This window comes from Carassius carassius, chromosome 25 (genome assembly GCF_963082965.1).
Source record: "Carassius carassius chromosome 25, fCarCar2.1, whole genome shotgun sequence".
In the NCBI taxonomy this organism is placed as follows: domain Eukaryota; kingdom Metazoa; phylum Chordata; class Actinopteri; order Cypriniformes; family Cyprinidae; genus Carassius; species Carassius carassius.
In genome coordinates this window covers 11,922,040-11,940,711 of record NC_081779.1, presented here as the reverse complement: position 1 = coordinate 11,940,711, position 18,672 = coordinate 11,922,040, and the positions used below count along the sequence as shown (strand labels likewise).

General features: G+C 41.1%; 1 protein-coding gene across 2 annotated transcripts in view; it reads right to left on the bottom strand.

The window, feature by feature from the left end:
* LOC132104193 (exostosin-1b-like) overlaps positions 1-18,672 on the bottom strand; it is a 90,274-nt gene that overhangs the window by 20,454 nt on the left and 51,148 nt on the right. The window lies entirely within an intron of this gene.

Genomic DNA, 18,672 nt, shown 5'->3' with positions numbered 1-18,672 from the left:
GCACTCTGGCGTGGTTTGCGTTCACACTCACTGATCTATATACAACTGAACTGTGCTCTGGCCCAACTCTTCAAACCAAGCCAGGGACTGCTAAACGAAATGATCACACTAGTCAAACGACCCAGGCTTTGCGGTTTAAGATTGCTAGTGTGAGCACACTAACTATTCTCCCACATCCCACACACACGAGTCTCTACCCACCCATCAAGTGTTTTCCCGTGCAGCACTCTGCCGCGATGGGTCCCGCGATCGTGCAGGTCTCCAATAGGAAGATGCCTGTTATAATGTTATGATAGAGGATCTGGACTCTGAGGATAACTTGTTTTTCTATAACAAACTATAAAATATTTTCAATAAAAATGTTAATGTCATGGCTTGTTTTATATTTAATTTAATTACATTAATGTTATAAGTTGAGATTTAAGCTACAATAAATATTTTAACTGCTACTATGTAAAAGGAATACTGCTGTAAAAAGCACCTTATTTGTTTAAAGTGTTTGTAAACCAAATGTTATTACACTTTTGTTCATATAGCAGTAGGACTACTTTTAAATGAAAAAGTGCACAATACACTACTTTTGAATGCATTATTAGTTTTGTGCATAATGCAATTAATCGCGATTAAAAAAAATTATTGTTGCCCAACACTAATATATATATATATACACACACATGTATGTGTGTGTGTGTGTGTGCAGAAACAAACAGTGTGCACACGTTCAAACCCTTGAGGAGACACAGCCATGTTTTTCCCATATCAACGAGACTGTCTTCTCTCTGCCCCGTGCTCTGAGCTCAGGGCAACCACACTGACACAGATGGCATCCTGTCCTCTCATGCGCGCATGTAAAACATACATCTTCGAAGAGGTCTCGAGGTTAAAGTAGCAGGCAGTTATTTATCAGGCAGAAAATCATTCATCATTTACTGGTGAGCATCTAAGGTGAAGGTTCTGCGACGCTGACTTCCACATGCTTCCATTTTCTGCCTTGTGATGATCTTGCTGACTCCAGAACAGCTGTGCCTTTTGCCTTCTCAGCTCACTGGTAGATGCTGACTTTGAACACACACACACACACACACACACACACAGCCCTGCAGAACAAAACCGAGGCACAGAGGCCATTCTGTAACAAAGCGAACAAACAAGGCATGCGTGTGAGCACGCACACACGCGTCCCAGCTGTCTGGATATCGGACTGATCCCGTGTAAATGTGACAGAATATGAATAAGGCTGGAGGGCGAGCATGGGTCTCTGTGGTGCCATTTCAAGTAGATTAGCTACCTGAGGAGCAATATCAGACAGTCAGCAAACATTTATGCTCACTACATGCCTCTCTGTGTGAGCCCAGGACAGAAATGATGCGTTTCCATACAGTTCGCAATCCACTGGTCACCAGGCTTTCCGTGCCCAAAGTAACTGATTTTTTCAGTAAATCCGCATACAAAGACAAATGCCTCCACAGCAAAGTTTATATATGTATATATAATTATATATGCATTCATACTGTACATACATTTGCGTATAAAAAAACATTCTAAAAATATTAAAATATGAAATTATGAATATAATAAACAATTTAACAATACATGCATGAAAAATATATACACTACCAGAAGATATCTCTTATGCTCTCTAAGACTACATTTATTTGATCAAAAAAAAAAGTATATATAATAATAATAATAAATAAATAAATAAATATTTTTAATTATATATATATATATATATATGTATATATATATATATATATATATATATTTTTTTTTTACACTGAAATATTTTAATTCAATTCAGGATTCTTTGATTAATAGAAAGTTCAAAAGAACAGCATTTATTTGAAATAGAAATTTTGTAACAATGTACAAATCTTTACGGTCACGTTAGATTAATTTAATGCATCCTTGCTGAATAAAACAATTTCTTTACAAAAATTGTTGCTGACCTCAGATTTGGGAAAGGTTAAAAATATTACATATACACACATTTGTAAGTCATTGCAATCATTCAGTACCACAGTAAAGACCAAACTATAATGGAATTCCCATCTGAAATCCCAATTGCACAATGGTTCCACCACAGTTCTTTTTTGTTCGTTTTTTGTATGCATTGTGTGTATTGCCCATGTTATTTCAAAGCAGCATCTTTTAACCTTGGGAAGCTCAGACTACTTAAAACAGCACAGCAGAGATGAGAGTGTGAGAATTGTTCAGGTCTTTAATGGTGCTCAGGCACAAACAAGTGTTTCTGTGTAGTGAATTCATGGCAGGGAGTATCAATGTTAGATGAAATGCAATAGATAAAAGAACAGTGTTAAAGTGTTTTGAGAAAACTGCTGGTGAGTGAATCAATATCAGGGTCTAAAAATGAGGATCACCCTCTGTGATTGTTTTTATTTTACAGGTTGGGTACAATTATACTACCCAAACACAGCCCTAAGTGCAGTTTAAGGCTCCGTCTCCATAGCAACTTAGGCTAAATGCTTCCATTTGGAGTGTGTTAATTACATGCATTCTGCACATGGCTGATGGGGGGGACCTTGCACAATGAGGTAATGTTTTAAAAATCACCTCCGTTTCATTTATTTTACTTTCCACCACTTTCTAACACTTTCTTTCTCAAACTACCCCCCGTCTTGCACATCTGATTGAAAGCTTCCCTGGGAAAGAAGCCAAAATGGTTATTGTTTCTGACGCAGAACAATCAGCCTAAGGCACAGCGCTCCCACTTTCCAGACATCAATCTCATGAGCAAAAACCCACAAATACTAACTAAAGTGTAAAATAGATAAACAAATGTGATATGACCATATAAGCATAAAAATTGGTCATTCATAAAATATTAGGTAGTCTCAGTAGTAGAATTAGTGGTGGTAGATACATTTACAATAGTAAGAGATAACAATTAGGCGGTTATGTCATGTAAATATGGCATATTTTGGGCAATAATAAGGTTGTGAGATATAGAAGAGAAGATGTGTGAGTAATCAAGCAAACAAATAGGTAAATCTATTTCAACCAATTCACTGAAACAACCAGATCAAAAGTACTGATTCAGAAAGAGGAATCAAACTTTGATCTAAACTTCCTTTTGAATCAATAAGCTTTTTTCCCTTTAGAAAGAAATTCATACTTTTATTCAGAGAGAGTGCATTAAATTGATCAAAAGTGATGGTAAATACATTTAAAATGTTACAAAAGATTTCTACTTCAAAATAAATCCAGAAACGGCTTACTGGAATGCTCTTCAGAATATTTTAAATTTATGTATTTAGCAGACGCTTTTATCCAAAGCGACTTACATTGCATTCAAGCTAACAATTTTCTCCTAAAATGTTTTCCCTGGTAGCCTGGTTAAAACCAGACCCTTTTCAGTTGAAACTGAGTTAGGTATTCTGTAGAGAGAATTGAAATTCGCCGGAAGTAGTCTGGGTTTTCCCAGGCTAGTTCCCTGGGATTCGACCCCCCAACCTTGCTAACGCAATGCTCTATCACTTGAGCTACAGAAATACTATATATATATATATATATATATATATATATATATATATATATATATATATATATAAAATGCATTAAAACCACTGCAATATTGGTTAAATTTAAATTGCCAGAACTCTTTAAGAGTAGAATTTGTATTGAAATTGCAAGTAAAATCAAAACTTCCTTGAACATTTTTGATTAATGATGTGCATAAGTCCCTCATTTGGGTGTGCTAAATTAACTTTCTGAAAATGAACTTTCAAAAGAACCAATACACAAAATAAATTAAACATCTATTAGTATTTTTGCTAATAGATTGCTAAATTTGCTAAAATTGTAATCTCAAGCAAGCAAAAAGTGGTTCGATTTGTACAGAAACTTCTGTTTGAATCTTATCGCTCACTATACAAATGCATAAAAACACAAAAGAAAAAAGGATTATTTAATTACAGTTTAATGGGAAAACAAACATCAACAATTAGTTACAGTAATTCTATTCATTGTCAAAAAACTTCCATTTAAGGTGGGGCAAGCGATTTTTCAAAAATGCTTTAGAAAACAGATTCGGACAAAACTAGCAAAAAAAGCTTGTAGCCAATCAGCAGTAATTGGCGTGTCTACTCATGATGTGGAGGAGAGAGCGTTTAGTGCACAGCAGGGACATTTAAGCTAAGTGACAGAAAGATAGAAATGGTGGATAAAAAACAAAAGAGGAAAATGACTGTGTATGACAGAGTCACCTGTCCCTGTTGGTTAGCGCAGCACACACACACACACACACACACCCCCTCTTACCTCATCCTCCGTTCCCTGCTGGGGCGTTGTGGGTGCACACGCACGCCATTAGCACGCTGGTCATCATACACGCAAACATAGCCACTCCATTTCCATCCCCGTCAGAATCCCTGCTGCGCATAACAACATGCATACATACCTGAGTTGTTTGTTTCTGTCCGGAAGTCGGCTCATCCATTGTCTTGGTTCGTTAGGGGGAATAATGGAAATTTGTTATTAATATTATGCTCATTTTTATGTGTCTACATTTGTATTTGTTATTTTTGGTTTGGAGTTTGTTCCTGTAAATATTTTGCTATTTTTGTGTGTATATATTTTTGTGATGTTGTGAAAATTGTACATACTCCCCTGAAATACTTACCCACTAATTTAGGCAATGGTTTTAACAAAAGGGGCGCGGCTTGGACTATAAAGAAGAGCCCCAAAGAACTTTTGGTGGTCAGTTAACCTGGCGAGCGAGCGTGCAAGTGTGGTGCCGTGAGCAATCTATCATTGGAGGAGTTTGCGTATATATATTTATATATATATATTTTTTTTTTCCTTTTGTATAGTGTTTATTGTTTCAGTTTTTTTTCCTTTGTTACTTTTGTATATAGCTTTTGGTCGTTTGTGTACTGGGACTGTTTCACCTCTCGAGCACTGTAAATAAACATCACTTTACACCTTACATCTCAGCGAGTATTGCCATATCTTTTTTTTTTTTGGGCAAACCCAGTTTCGCCTGACAGCGGGCCTGTGAAGACCCGTTCCCCCACATATGGTGTCAGAAGTGGGATGGCTACTTGCAAAACTGCATCGAGAGGCAGGAAGCCTAGGGTGGGGCTTCGGTCCCAGACCAAAGCTGTTACTGAGTCGGATGTGGCCTGGGACACTGCTGAGTCTACAGAGGAGGAGAAAGAGGAGAATCTCCCATCAGCTCGTCCCAAGTCCACATCACCCTGAGAGTCCGTCTCTTCTGCTCCAACATCTAGTGGTGGGATGTTTGCAGTGATGCGCGACTTCCTGAGCGCACAGGAGCAGAGGGAGCAACGGTACGTAATGGAGCTACGGAATCTGCGGGAGTCGATTTTGCAAGCTGTCAGGCCAGCTGAGGTGTCGAGTGAGGCTGAAAGTCCACGGATGGAGCTTCCAACTCCAGCGCGGCGTAGAAGCACAGCTGGTCCGAGAGATCGAGACTCATCAATCGACATGGGGAACTACCGCCAGCCGACACCACGAACGGAGCCGAGGTTGCCAGTCCTCCAGCCGGGGGAGGACGTTGAGAACTTCTTGCGTCGTTTCGAGCGTCTTGCCAGAACCTGGAGATGGCCAGAGGATGAATGGAGTTATCATCTGGTTCCACTGCTGTCTGGGCAAGCGCTGGAAGCCTACCTGGCCATGGACGAGGACCGAGCGGAGGTTTACGAGGACCTGAAGGAGGCGCTGTTGGAAAAGTTCAACATTTCGCCAGAGACTTACCGCCAACGGTTCCGGGCCACTAATACCCAGCTGGAGAATCACCGACGGAAACGTACAATTGACTGCGGAACTTGTACCGACGTTGGGTGAGGCCTGAGCTGCACACGAAGGAGGAGATTGGTGAGACAATAGTCGACAACTGGACTGGATGCTGCTAAACTGGCTCAGCAGTACCTCAACGCTCACCGTGGCAGTCAGCGCTCTCAACCTATGAAAGGTAAATTTAAAACCCCTCCCATTAATTCTGGGGAACTTAACACTGACTCCGTCACTCAGGCACAGAAAGCAGCTCCTGAGAAAAAACTTGTTTGCTTTTACTGTCAACAATTGGGTCACAAAGCAACAGTGTGTCCAGTGCGTAAGGCAAAACTTACTGGCTTTTGTTACGTCCCAAGGGAAGAGGACAGTGTGAACAATGTATGCAAAACACAGAATGTGCATGTGACTGTGAATGGACAATGTATGAATGCTTTGTTGGACACTGGAAGCTCCATATCACTGTTTAAAAAAAAAAGAGTCATTTGTCATGTTCTGTCTGATAATTTGGTCAGTGTACAATGTGTTCATGGGGATGTCAAGCAGTACCCCTAAACAGAAGTTAATGTGTGCAAGACCAAACTTACCTATTGAATGTGGCAATTGTAGATGACCTACCTGCTGATATGATTTTGGGAAGGGACTTACCAGTACTCACTGAATTACTGCATTCTGTTAAAACTTGTGTGTATACCTCTAATGCCGTTAATGTTGCTTGTCCGGTAATGACAAGAGCCCAGGTGAAAGCAGGTCTGCAGCCATTGCCAGACTTTCATCATAGCCTGCTACAAGGTGGGACCAAGGGCCCCAGGAAAACACGTCGCCAACGGCGACTGGAAAAGGGCCTAGGTACACCCGACCCTAAGATTCAGACAGAGGGTCTGGGAATTCATGATTGGCAGGTCCCAGAGAATATTGCAGAACTGCAAAAAGCTGACGAGTCTTTGAAACCCTTGTTTACTAAGGTGTTGGAGGGAAAACAAGCTGACTTGTGTGGGGAGAAATATGTTATTGTTAATGATGTATTGTACATGCAAACCCCTGATTCTACCCGTATGGTTGTCCCTACATGTTATCGTCCCCTTGTGTTACACTTAGCACACAGTGTTCCATGGGCAGGGCACATGGCACTCCAAAAGACCTATGCACGCATTAGCTTACGATTCATTTGGCCCTCCATGTACACTGATGTTCAAACCTACTGCACCACATGCCATATATGTCAAAAGACCAGAGCTGTGCGCCAACGAGACAGGGTATCATTACATCCTCTCCCTGTGATATCTGTCCCCTTTCAGCGCATCGCCATGGACATTGTGGGGCCGCTGGAGAAAAGCAGTGCAGGACACCAGTATATCCTGGTCATAAGTGACTATACGACAAGGTATCCCGAGGCTTTCCCTCTCCGTTCCATCACTACACCAAAGGTCATCAATGCCCTCGTCCAGCTGTTCTCCCGAGTGGGGATACCTGAGGAGATCCTCACAGATCAAGGGACCAACTACACGTCGAGGCTGATGAAGTTACTGCACCGGCAGCTGGGCATCACTGCCATAAAGACTACACCATACCATCCACAGACCGACGGGTTGGTGGAGCGTTTTAACCAGACACTAAAGAATATGCTTCGCAAGTTTGTGTCAGACACTGGAAGGGACTGGGACAAATGGCTACCATTCTTGCTGTTTGCCTACAGGGAGGTACCACAGGCATCAACAGGCTTCTCTCCATTCGAGCTCCTGTATGGATGGCAGGTTCAAGGGCCGCTGGATCTTCTACGGAAAAGTTGGGAGGCCACTTCATCAGGAGACGTAAAGCAGTGTGAGAAGGCCATTGTCCAGTACGTCCTTGAGATGAGAGACCGCCTAGAGAGCTATAGGGAGAAAGCCCGAGAAAACCTCAGACAGGCACAAAAAACACAGAAGACGTGGTACGACCAGCACGCTAGATCCCGAGAGCTGCAACCTGGACAAAAGGTTTTGTTATTGCTCCCAACATCAGCGGACAAACTACTAATGAAGTGGCAAGGCCCGTACAGTGTTGTTCGAAGATGGGACCAGTGACTTATGAAATTCATCACCCTGACAAGGGCAAGACGGTACAAACTTATCATCTCAACCTCCTGAAGGAGTGGAAAGAACCACCCAGGAAGACCGAAACATCACTGCTGATTCGTGAGGTGGAGGATGATCAGGATGAAGACCAGCCAGAGCCGAAAGTGAGAGAGTCAGCACAGCCAGCAGAGGTTGAACTCCGTCATCTGGGAGAAGATAAACAGGCTGAACTGCACCACTTTCTGGGTCGATATCCCTCATTGTTCCGCCAGAGGCCTGGGCGGACCAGCTTGGTACAACATCAGATCCATCTGCTTGATCAGAACCCTTCACGACAGAGACCGTATCGTGTTCCTGAGAGGCTGGTGGCACCTCTGAAAGCAGAGATTGGGACGATGCTGGAGTTGGGAGGTATTGAGCCCTCTAAGAGTGAGTGGAGTAGCCCAATTGTTATCGTCCCAAAGAAGGATGATACCTTGCGTATCTGCATTGACTCTCGGAAGCTGAATGCTCAAATCGAGGTTTGATGCATATCCAATGCCGCGCATCGATGACCTCCTAGAGCGTATCGGCCAAGCCAGGTACATTACAACTTTGGACTTATGTAAAGGTTACTGGCAAGTCCCCCTTGAGGAGGCATCCCGACCCTACACGGCGTTCCGGACCCCGCTGGGACTATACCAGTTTACCGTCCTACCATTCGGGCTGCATGGAGCACCTGCAACATTCCAGCGACTCATGGACCAGGTCCTCAGAGGCTGTGAAGAATGGTCGGCTGCATATTTGGATGACGTGGTTATCTACAGTGCAACGTGGGAGGACCATCTTCTACACCTCAGAGAAACCCTGAACAAGATCCAGGAGGCTGGCCTGTCACTAAATGTGGCAAAGTGTGAGTGGGCAAAGTCAGAGACCAACTACCTTGGGTACCACCTGGGAAACGGAGAGCTAAAGCCTTAAGTGGACAAGGTAGAAGCAGTGCGACGTAGCCCAAGGCCAAAGACAAAGAAGGAAGTCAGATCCTTCCTAGGACTGGTGGGGTGGTATCGACGGTTCATCCCCAACTTTTCTACCACTGCTGTTCCGTTGACCAACTTGCTCTGTAAGAACATGAAGAACCCGGTTGTTTGGACTGAGGAATGTGAAAGGGCCTTCAACACCCTTAAGAGGCAGATGTGTTCTAACCCAGTACTTATAAGTCCTGACTTCACCAAGATGTTTGTTGTCCAGGTAGATGCTTCAGCTGTTGGAATTGGAGCAGTCCTGGCCCAAGGCGATATGGGCAAGGAGAGGCCCATAGCATTCCTGAGCAGGAAACTTCTTCCAAGAGAAAAACGATACTCTACCGTGGAGAAGGAATGTTTGGCGATCAAGTGGGCCTTGGAGAGCCTAAGGTACTACCTGCTAGGGAGGGAGTTTACCTTAGAAACGGATCACCGAGCCTGGACATGGATCCACACCATGAAGGACCACAACTCTCGGGTAACTAGGTGGTACCTTTCCCTGCAACCCTACCAGTTTAAGGTCAGACATCGACCAGGACCCCAAAATAAAAAAGCCGACTACCTGTCCCGAAATCCGGTCAGTTCGCGGCCTGGAGAGGGGAGAGGTGATGTGACAGAGTGACCTGTCCCTGTTGGTTAGCGCAGCACACACACACACACACCCCCTCTTACCTCATCCTCCGTTCCCTGCTGGGGCGTTGTGGGTGCACACGCACGCCATTAGCACGCTGGTCATCATACACGCAAACATAGCCACTCCATTTCCATCCCCGTCAGAATCCCTGCTGCGCATAACAACATGCATACATACCTGAGTTGTTTGTTTCTGTTTCCATGTTTTATGTTTCGTCATGTTATGTTAATACATACCTGTGTTTGTCAGCGTCTGAGTTGCCGGTCTTTCGCATTGCTTCTCCACCATCGATTGACTGAACCCGAGCGCCACCCAGCGGCCTGGATAAATAGTGCCAGGACCGCTGTGTGTGGCTGCGACGGCGCGAAGCAACCGGAAGTCGGCTCATCCATTGTCTTGGTTCGTTAGGGGGAATAATGGAAATTTGTTATTATTAATATTATGCTCATTTTTATGTGTCTACATTTGTATTTGTTATTTTTGGTTTGGAGTTTGTTCCTGTAAATATTTTGCTATTTTTGTGTGTATATATTTTTGTGATGTTGTGAAAATTGTACATATTCCCCTGAAATACTTACCCACTAATTTAGGCAATGGTTTTAACAAAAGGGGCGCGGCTTGGACTATAAAGAAGAGCCCCAAAGAACTTTTGGTGGTCAGTTAACCTGGCGAGCGAGCGTGCAAGTGTGGTGCCGTGAGCAATCTATCATTGGAGGAGTTTGCGTATATATATATATATATATATATATATATATATATATATATATATATATATATATATATATATATATATATATATATATATATATATATATATATTTTTTTTTTTTTTTTTTTTTTTTTTTTTTTTTCTTTTTGTATAGTGTTTATTGTTTCAGTTTTTTTTCCTTTGTTACTTTTGTATATAGCTTTTGGTCGTTTGTGTACTGGGACTGTTTCACCTCTCGAGCACTGTAAATAAACATCACTTTACACCTTACATCTCAGCGAGTATTGCCATATCTTTTTTTTTTTTTTTGGGCAAACCCAGTTTCGCCTGACAGCGGGCCTGTGAAGACCCGTTGTCCCACACTGTGGAACAAAAGAAGGCTTAAGGCAAGAAGTAGGACCCATGTAAATATCGGATCAGCTTTCCAGCGCTGGAGGGAACTCAAGGATCGGAAGGCCTGCGATCGGATGCCAAGGTTGCTTTGTTTCTTCTCGATATGCAAGCAACAGCTGAAGTCCGTCTAGTACAATGGACACGACAAAGCAACGTCGTGCCGAGCCACGCCGCATCCAGTGTAGACCTTTAATATGTATGTATATATATCTATGGTGTAGATGGCATCACTGATTATAATGCGTTCCATAGTATTTTGTCACACTGCGCCACTCATGTTCAATGTGGACATGGTTTAACATTGGTTTTACTTGGTTTCATAGACGTTTTAAATGTCAACATTGGCTGCCAGAAATCGCTTTTCTGTCACTTAAAGGTGGGGTAAGCGATTTCTGGCAGCCAATGTTGACAGTTGAAATCACCAAAACAAACACTCCTCTACCCCAAAAGGGTCTCGCCCCTATTTTGATAGCTCCATCCCACATATACATACACAACCCAGGCAACGTTTAGTTCTGTGAAACAAAGCAAAACCAATGTTACATGAATGAACATTCTTGCATGCCAGTTACTAGCAGGCCACACAGAGATGCTTACAGCTCCCTGCGGGGATGAGTATGTGTACATGTGTGCTGCCTTATGATGTGTCCACACTGTCTTCTCTCCAGAAGTCTCACTGTAACTAATTCATTAGAGCAATTAGTGCTCTTTAGAGGGCTTTTGCTAGTTTCAATTAGCATCCAAAACATTAGATAACCTAGAGGCATTCCAGCAAACACCCCTGTCATATAATCTAATCTTATAATGGCCATTTGTGAAATGTTAGTTACTACTCTACAGTATATCCACGTATATACTCTATATCCACCTATTCTACAAGTTTATCATGAAAATCTTTTCAACTGGTCTCCCCCTCTACTAACCAATACAGACTTGAGCCAATAGCAAAAATGAAACAAAAAATACATTAGTGTGAACAAAAAACAACATCAGGTGACTGAAATTGGTTGATGATGCTTTAGACATGAAATGAAAGGAAAAATCACATAAAACTAAGACACACGGACACATTTCGTCCTGTTTGATTGGCCTGTCAGCATACAGGGACACTCTCCATACAGACCAGTTATCAGGTCGGGGCACAAGGACAGAAACATGGCTTTGATTGGCCAGGCTGTCAGCATACAGGGACACGCTTTGTGAAATACTGGCTGTCCTGTCACCACAAAGGGAATATTTTAGCGCTGTGGGGTCTGAATAGTTGGAAGAGCAATTCAGACCATGGCATGATGATGACCAGATGTGTCTCAAAGCGCCAGTTTATATCCAGATGGTTGGCAGGACTGCGATGATGTGACTGTGCACGAGTCTGATTCGGGACATGTCAGCATAAGCCTGCTCTGCGGTGCTCTAGTTCTGCATGAGAAGAGTCGCTTCTTTCATAGATCACAGACTGCAGTGGTTAAAATATGTCAGAGTGCTAAACAGCTAAGTGGGCTGAAATTGTACTGTGACAGCCCTTTGTACTGGTCTGAAACTGTGTATTCCCAAAATGGGGGGAAAAACAGCACCCTATCAGAACTTGTAAAGGGTTTAAATTGACAAACTTTAGAAATCCGAAGGAGCCTTTTATTGCGGGAGGTTAAAAAGAAGTATTTCTAACTTTTATAGATTCAGACAATTTACAAAAACAACTCCGATTTGAGATTAGATCCTTTCAGCCATATAAAATAATACATTACATTATATTTATCCAAACGCCAATTGGAACAAGCCTGAAAGATAAGTAAAATGATCTCACTACCTATTATCTGAGGTTCTGAACTAGTCTAAAACAATACACTCTTTCTGACTTCAGTTTTTTTTCCCACAGCAATATGAATTCATTTTACTAACAGACCATCTACTGTAGCCTTTCCCCCTAAAGGTGAACAACAAGTCATAATTAGCTCATTTATTTGCAAACACATTTACATTTATTCTATTTCAGGGCTAAACCAGCAATATCTCCTCTCACCATACGTGACTCCAAGACAGAGAAGGAGAGCAAGGGAAAGAGGGAGGGCATGCCATCAAAGCTGCAGATGAGGTCGCTCAATTGCTTGTAGAGATTGTCCCTAAAGAGCCAAAGCAGTCTTTATTCTTCAAATCCAAAGACTCCAAACTGCACACCACACCCTGGCTATGACACTGGAAACATTATTTGCTAGATTTTTATGATTTGTTTAGAAAACAAAAGCATATCCAGGTAATATTACAGCACCCAATAAAATGGAAATAAAACATTGGATAAAAAAAAATTACGCAGATTTTGAGATTTCTCACATTGTGAGATTCTTTTAATGTCAATTAAGCACAATCATTCCAAAACAAATTAATCAAATTAAATTGTTGAATTAAAATATAAAAGACCATATATCATACAGTCAAACAGATTTGGCAAATTTTATGTATTATGCATCTCTTTTTGCATTACATTAATGACAACTGGGGATATTAGAGAGAGAGAGAGAGAGAGAGAGAGAGAGAGAGAGAGAGAGAGAGAGAAGAGAGAGAGAGAGAGAGAGAGAGAGAGAGAGAGAGACAGACAGACAGACAGACAGACAGAGAGACAGACAGACAGACAGATAGATAGAGCGTTGAGTTTACTTTTTGGGTTAAAACATGGACCAGTTTTATAAAGTGACATTTTAAAAATAAATTCCTTTGCAGGACAGTGTTATATGATACAGGTGTGTCTTTTCTAACTGGGTCATATCACATAGCTGGAGGGGGAAATTACAAAGAGGAGGGGGCTGCCGACTCTGTCACCAGAGGTCAGAATGTGGTTTTAGGACATTGTAGACAGAAAGCACCATCCCTAACAAAGTTCTAACAAAGCAGCTGCTTCTTTCATGGGGAGGCTACAGCTGGTGTCAGGTTGCTCAGATAGACACTCGCAGAGAGGAACCCTGGGGAGAAAGATGACAAGAGGGATGCCGCAAAGAAAAGATGGATTGAAGACACAAGGAAGAATGAGGGAAGAGGGACAGTGAGAGGCTGGTGCTGCTCTCTTTCAACCTGGACAGGAAGTAGAGCAGAGTAACATGGAGCACTTGCATCCTCAGGTCTATGCGGTGACAAGCGGCAGGACTGAAGTTTTCGTTAAAGACTCACTTCAAGCTTGAAGTGCTGCTATCATGTGCCATTAAACCTTTTTCAGTGAAGAATGGTTTGCAGTTTTAGATCACAATTACGGCGAAACCCAGCAAGCCCAATGAAGCGCTCATTAGAGTCTGTTCAGAATTAACAGTCTGAGACTGAGAGAAGTGCCGTCTTAAAAGAAGTGAATGAGAAACTGACTAATAACACTTTCCCCACTCCTGAAAAGATGTAATTAGAGAAGTGAATATAAAAATGAAGAAAGTGAGATGGGGGAATCAAAAAAAAAAAGAAAGGCTGGAGACTCACTGGTGACTGGTCACCTAGCAACCTGATCTGGTGAGTGTGTGTGGGTATAATATTTCTTTTTGAAATGGAAAACAAAGCACATGCACAATAAATGGATGCCGAAAGTGGAGTAATTGCATAAATGTATAGAGATATTAGAGTATTGCATCTGAATAACTAGTAGATACAAGATGAGATGGAGGAAAGACTGTGCTAAAGTTACTTACAGGAGTAGAAAGAAATAAAACAAATAAATAAAAACAAACTGTAAACTGATGAGTTTTATAGCAAAGAATGCAGTCAAAGGCTTTCTTTGATGTCTTCATTCTACCACAGGCTGATGACATGCACACTCCATTTTTGAGAGTGATTATTTAACTCTGTGTTTTTCAGTCTTTCTCCATTTGTTTACGTGCAAAGAAGAACATATCACCTCAAACAGACAGATTCTTTAGCATAAGAGCCATGGCATCAACCTCAAAGAATTGGTACTCCTTCATCTGAAACACTGCACTACTTAAGGTAAGAGTCACACCACAGACAGAGGTAAAGAGGCCCTCAGAGCTCTCAATGTCAATTATGCCACAAAACCACACGCAGCTGGAATGGCACAAAAAAAACCAACTTCACTTCTATAAACAAAAACACACCTGTGTATAACCGAGATTTCCGTTTGAGTTGACGCAAATACAAGCTGAGTTTGCATACAGTTCCTTGTAGTGACAGTGTAAGTGTCATCCTCCTTTGAAGCATATCAGTGGTTACCAATGCCATTCTACATCTGCAGTCTCCAGATGAAATAAAACGGTCAAATGTCATGAAATTGACACCATTCTGAGGATGTTTTGCTTTGTCGTCATGTAGGTTAAATTTGACTCATTCAATATAATACTGCTTTCTATATGGATGCAAGACTTTATCAGTATTAATCTTGAAAATAATGATGTCCCTTTTATGTAAATGTATTTATAAACTATAATAATATTAATAATAATAATAATAATTATTATTATTAATATTATTATATGCACCACCCAACCCATATGACAAAAATAAATAAACAAATAATAATTAAAAAGCCATAAAACTGAAATGTCAAGATGAAATGGCACTTTTATTTGCAGCTATGGCAAGGCCAGAATAATTAGATGACAGGAAATGAATCATCCTCTTTGCATGGTGAGTTATTAGCAACAGTAAAAAGAAAATCAACATGAACTAAACCTATCAATTAAATGGGAGTGGCATCTTACAGGCCTATTCACATATTAGCATGCAATTTCCTGCAACAAGATGTTACACACAGCCCAGGAGATCAAACAGCAAAATATCACTCTGAAATGAAGCAACATTTAATACTTTGATGTGAATTTTGGATTTGTCACATCACGTCACTCTTATTCCACAGCAGCTATTTAAAAGCCAACACGTGCATTGTCTCTGCTCTGACAGGAAAGCTTATGCTTCGCCCCCAAGCTGAAACAGTTCAAAGAAACTCAATAAAACATTTAAGACAAGCCTAAGATCCCCCCTCTCTCAGCACTGTATGACCTTGGGTTAAACGTATTTAATTAGAACACAAGATTCCCTCAACTCTGCCTTCCTCCAGTACAACAAACATCCATCCTTCATATGGATGGCTTGTGCCTCCTTTTTAGAGCTTTGTTTTCAACTATGAGAGTGGGATTTAGAAAATGGCTGGCATACAAACAGAAGACTTCAAATATCTGTGCGGCTTTACGCCACACCAAATGGCACATCTGAGCCGTGGCTTCAAAGAGCTCCACTCCCACACCTTTAAGTGCCAAGGCAGGTGATGAGATACTTCTGAAAGCTGTCTGAATCCCAATGTTTGATAATAGGAGGCAAGTGCAAATCTAAAGCAAAGTGACTGCTCTATCCTACTGCCGAGAACCCCCTTTCACACATAAAAGGCTTTCCTGCCGCAATGGACAAAAGCTGTATAGACTGGTTTTGGTATGCACTTTGCCATTTTCAACGATTTTTGTTGCTTTTCTTTTTGCCTGAGGTCAAGAAAAGCAGCAGTTCATTTGGTAGTGGAGAAACAATGCAATAAAGTCATCCGATTTAATGTTCCACTGCATCTGGGGAATGTTGGAAAGGTCAGAGGTTTATACTTAGGAAGACAGCTTATGAAACTCAACGTTTCATAATGGGCAAAACATACTGTTTGGAAGGAACAGTCTACTCTATGGTCACATGGCTAACATGAACTCTTTTCTTGATCCATTTATGAACTCTTTTCCAGGTCCTTTTCTTCACACCTGAGCATGCTAATCAATGTCTTTAGGATCATTAGAAGGTAGTTGAGTTTGATCAGGGTTGGAGCTAGAGCTGAAACAACGAATCAATTTAATCGATTAAAATCGATTATTAAAATAGTTGTCAACTAATTTAGTCATCGATTCGTTGCTAAATAACTTTTATTTGCCGTAAGCGGCTCATTTCGTGCATATTTCAAATCTGCGGTGACCAAAGTGTGGCAGTAATGAGCCACCGGAGGTTTTACACAGCCAGTACAGCAGGAGAAGTAGCGAATAGCCAATAGCTGGCCTCGTTTTATGTCACGTGCTTCCCGAACAGCATCTCTGCAGCATTCAGCATGAAGTGGGAGTACTTTACTTTGAGCCTTCAAAAAAGAAGATTAACCTGTAAACTCTGCACTACTGAACTGTTTAAGGGGACGTTCACATATTGCGTCTTTTGCGCGCTCAAGTTCGTTATTTCCAACACCGCACCGCATCGAGTTAAAAACATTTCAACTTTTCAGAATGCAGCAAGCGCACCGCGGGTCATGTGACAAGAACTAACCAATCAGCTTCATCCTTTCCCTTAACAACGTTAAAAGCTCAGTCAAGATGAAAGGAACAGCTGATCATAGTTGTATATGGATTTAGTAGCAGAGCTACTGCAAGCGATTTTTTGAGCTGCAAATCCATTTATCCTTTGCTGAAATTTCCGCGTCTTCAAGGAGAGAGCACGTCATGGTTGCTTAGCAAAGGCAGACGCCTCAGGGTCGCTTCTGCCCGAGCGCTTTGGAAAGAAGGAGAAAGCGGTGCGCCTAGCGTTTTCCACACGTTTTTAGGCGCGATTTGTGAACGGCCCCTAAGACTTTCATTTGTGCAGATTCTCCAGTACAATGTTGTTTGCAAATGTTTAGTCGTAAAAGCTGATAACATTGCTTTTTAACAGTTAACATTTAAAGCTTTACAAACATGTTCTGTGATCAGTTTGTCGTTTACCAGTTCAAAATTCAGTCGTGCAGCCTAATTATGACTGAATGAGAGAGGTAAATGTTTAAAGATATTTGAAATGCACTTTTTTTTCTAAGTATTCACTGCTCTTTTTCACACAGCAGGTTTTTTGTGTGTGTCCAATTTTTTTTTCTGGACAACCTTCTGATGGATTTTACTTTCAATTGTGAGTTCCATTCAGGTTTCATGCCATTGGCACTTTTTTCGAAGGATTGTTTACAATTTCACAGCAAAAGCTATAAAGCTGTTTCCCAGTAAATAATAAAATACAATGCACTGCAATTTTATTCTGTTTTATCCTTATTCTTCGTGAAAATATGTTCTGAAAGATTCCTTAAGCTTTGTTCGGGATGTTAAACTACTTTAGTAGCTCTAAGGACTGCCATTGTAAAAACATTATTTGAAATCTACTTGTGAAATTTGCTAGAGTATGGGTCAGTGTTTTGATTGCAGAAGAGTTCGACAAAGGATTACTAACACAATAAAACAACTCCAGGTATATTTTTGATGAGGATATGACAAAATGGTTAAAATCTCTTAAAAATCTATGCTGAAGGATAAAGACCATTTATTAATAATTTACTTGGTGAAAAATGGAAAAAACTAAAATATAAGTACATGAACCGATTAATCGATTAATCGTAAAAATAATCGACAGATTAATCGATTATCAAAATAATCGTTAGTTGCAGCCCTAGTTGGAGCTAAACTCTGCAGTGCATTGGCCCTCCTGCAGGATAGGATTTGAGGAATCTTGCTTTAAACTGTCCACATGGACACATAAGCTAAATAAGCAATTGGAAATTTTACCAAGTAACACTGCTGAATGCACAAAAAGGAATATTTAGCCATATTCTACTGTTTAAAGGCATAGAGATTTACTCACCCATTTAAACCTGTATGACTTCTGTGGACTTTCTTTTAAACAGTGTTTTAGTCTGTACTGTGAAAGTCAGTGAGGTCCAATGTCAGATCCTATTGACTTTCATTGTATGGACAAAAACAACAGTCAGTTATTCTTCGAAACGTCGTCTTTTGGGTTTCTCAGAAGAAAGACATTCATACAGTTACTGCTGCTTCAAATCGCTAACTCACACTGAAAATAAATGGCTTTAGTTCGCTTCGTCAGTGTGAACATCCCTAAGGGCTGCTATGCTGACATACGTACTTGAGTGGTTGATAAATAGAGCAAACAGGCACTGAACTAGAGGCGAACTTCGGCACATGTCAGTGAATTATTCACCGCTTTATACGGCTTGCATTGTACAGCTTATTTTTTTTATTGAGTTTGTATGAAGTTCAATGTCTCATGTGTCCAAGCCCATATCTAAAACAGTCATTCTTAAGAAAGTTCTCATGCGATAACTCCATCCACACAACAATAAAGCACTGTCTCTCT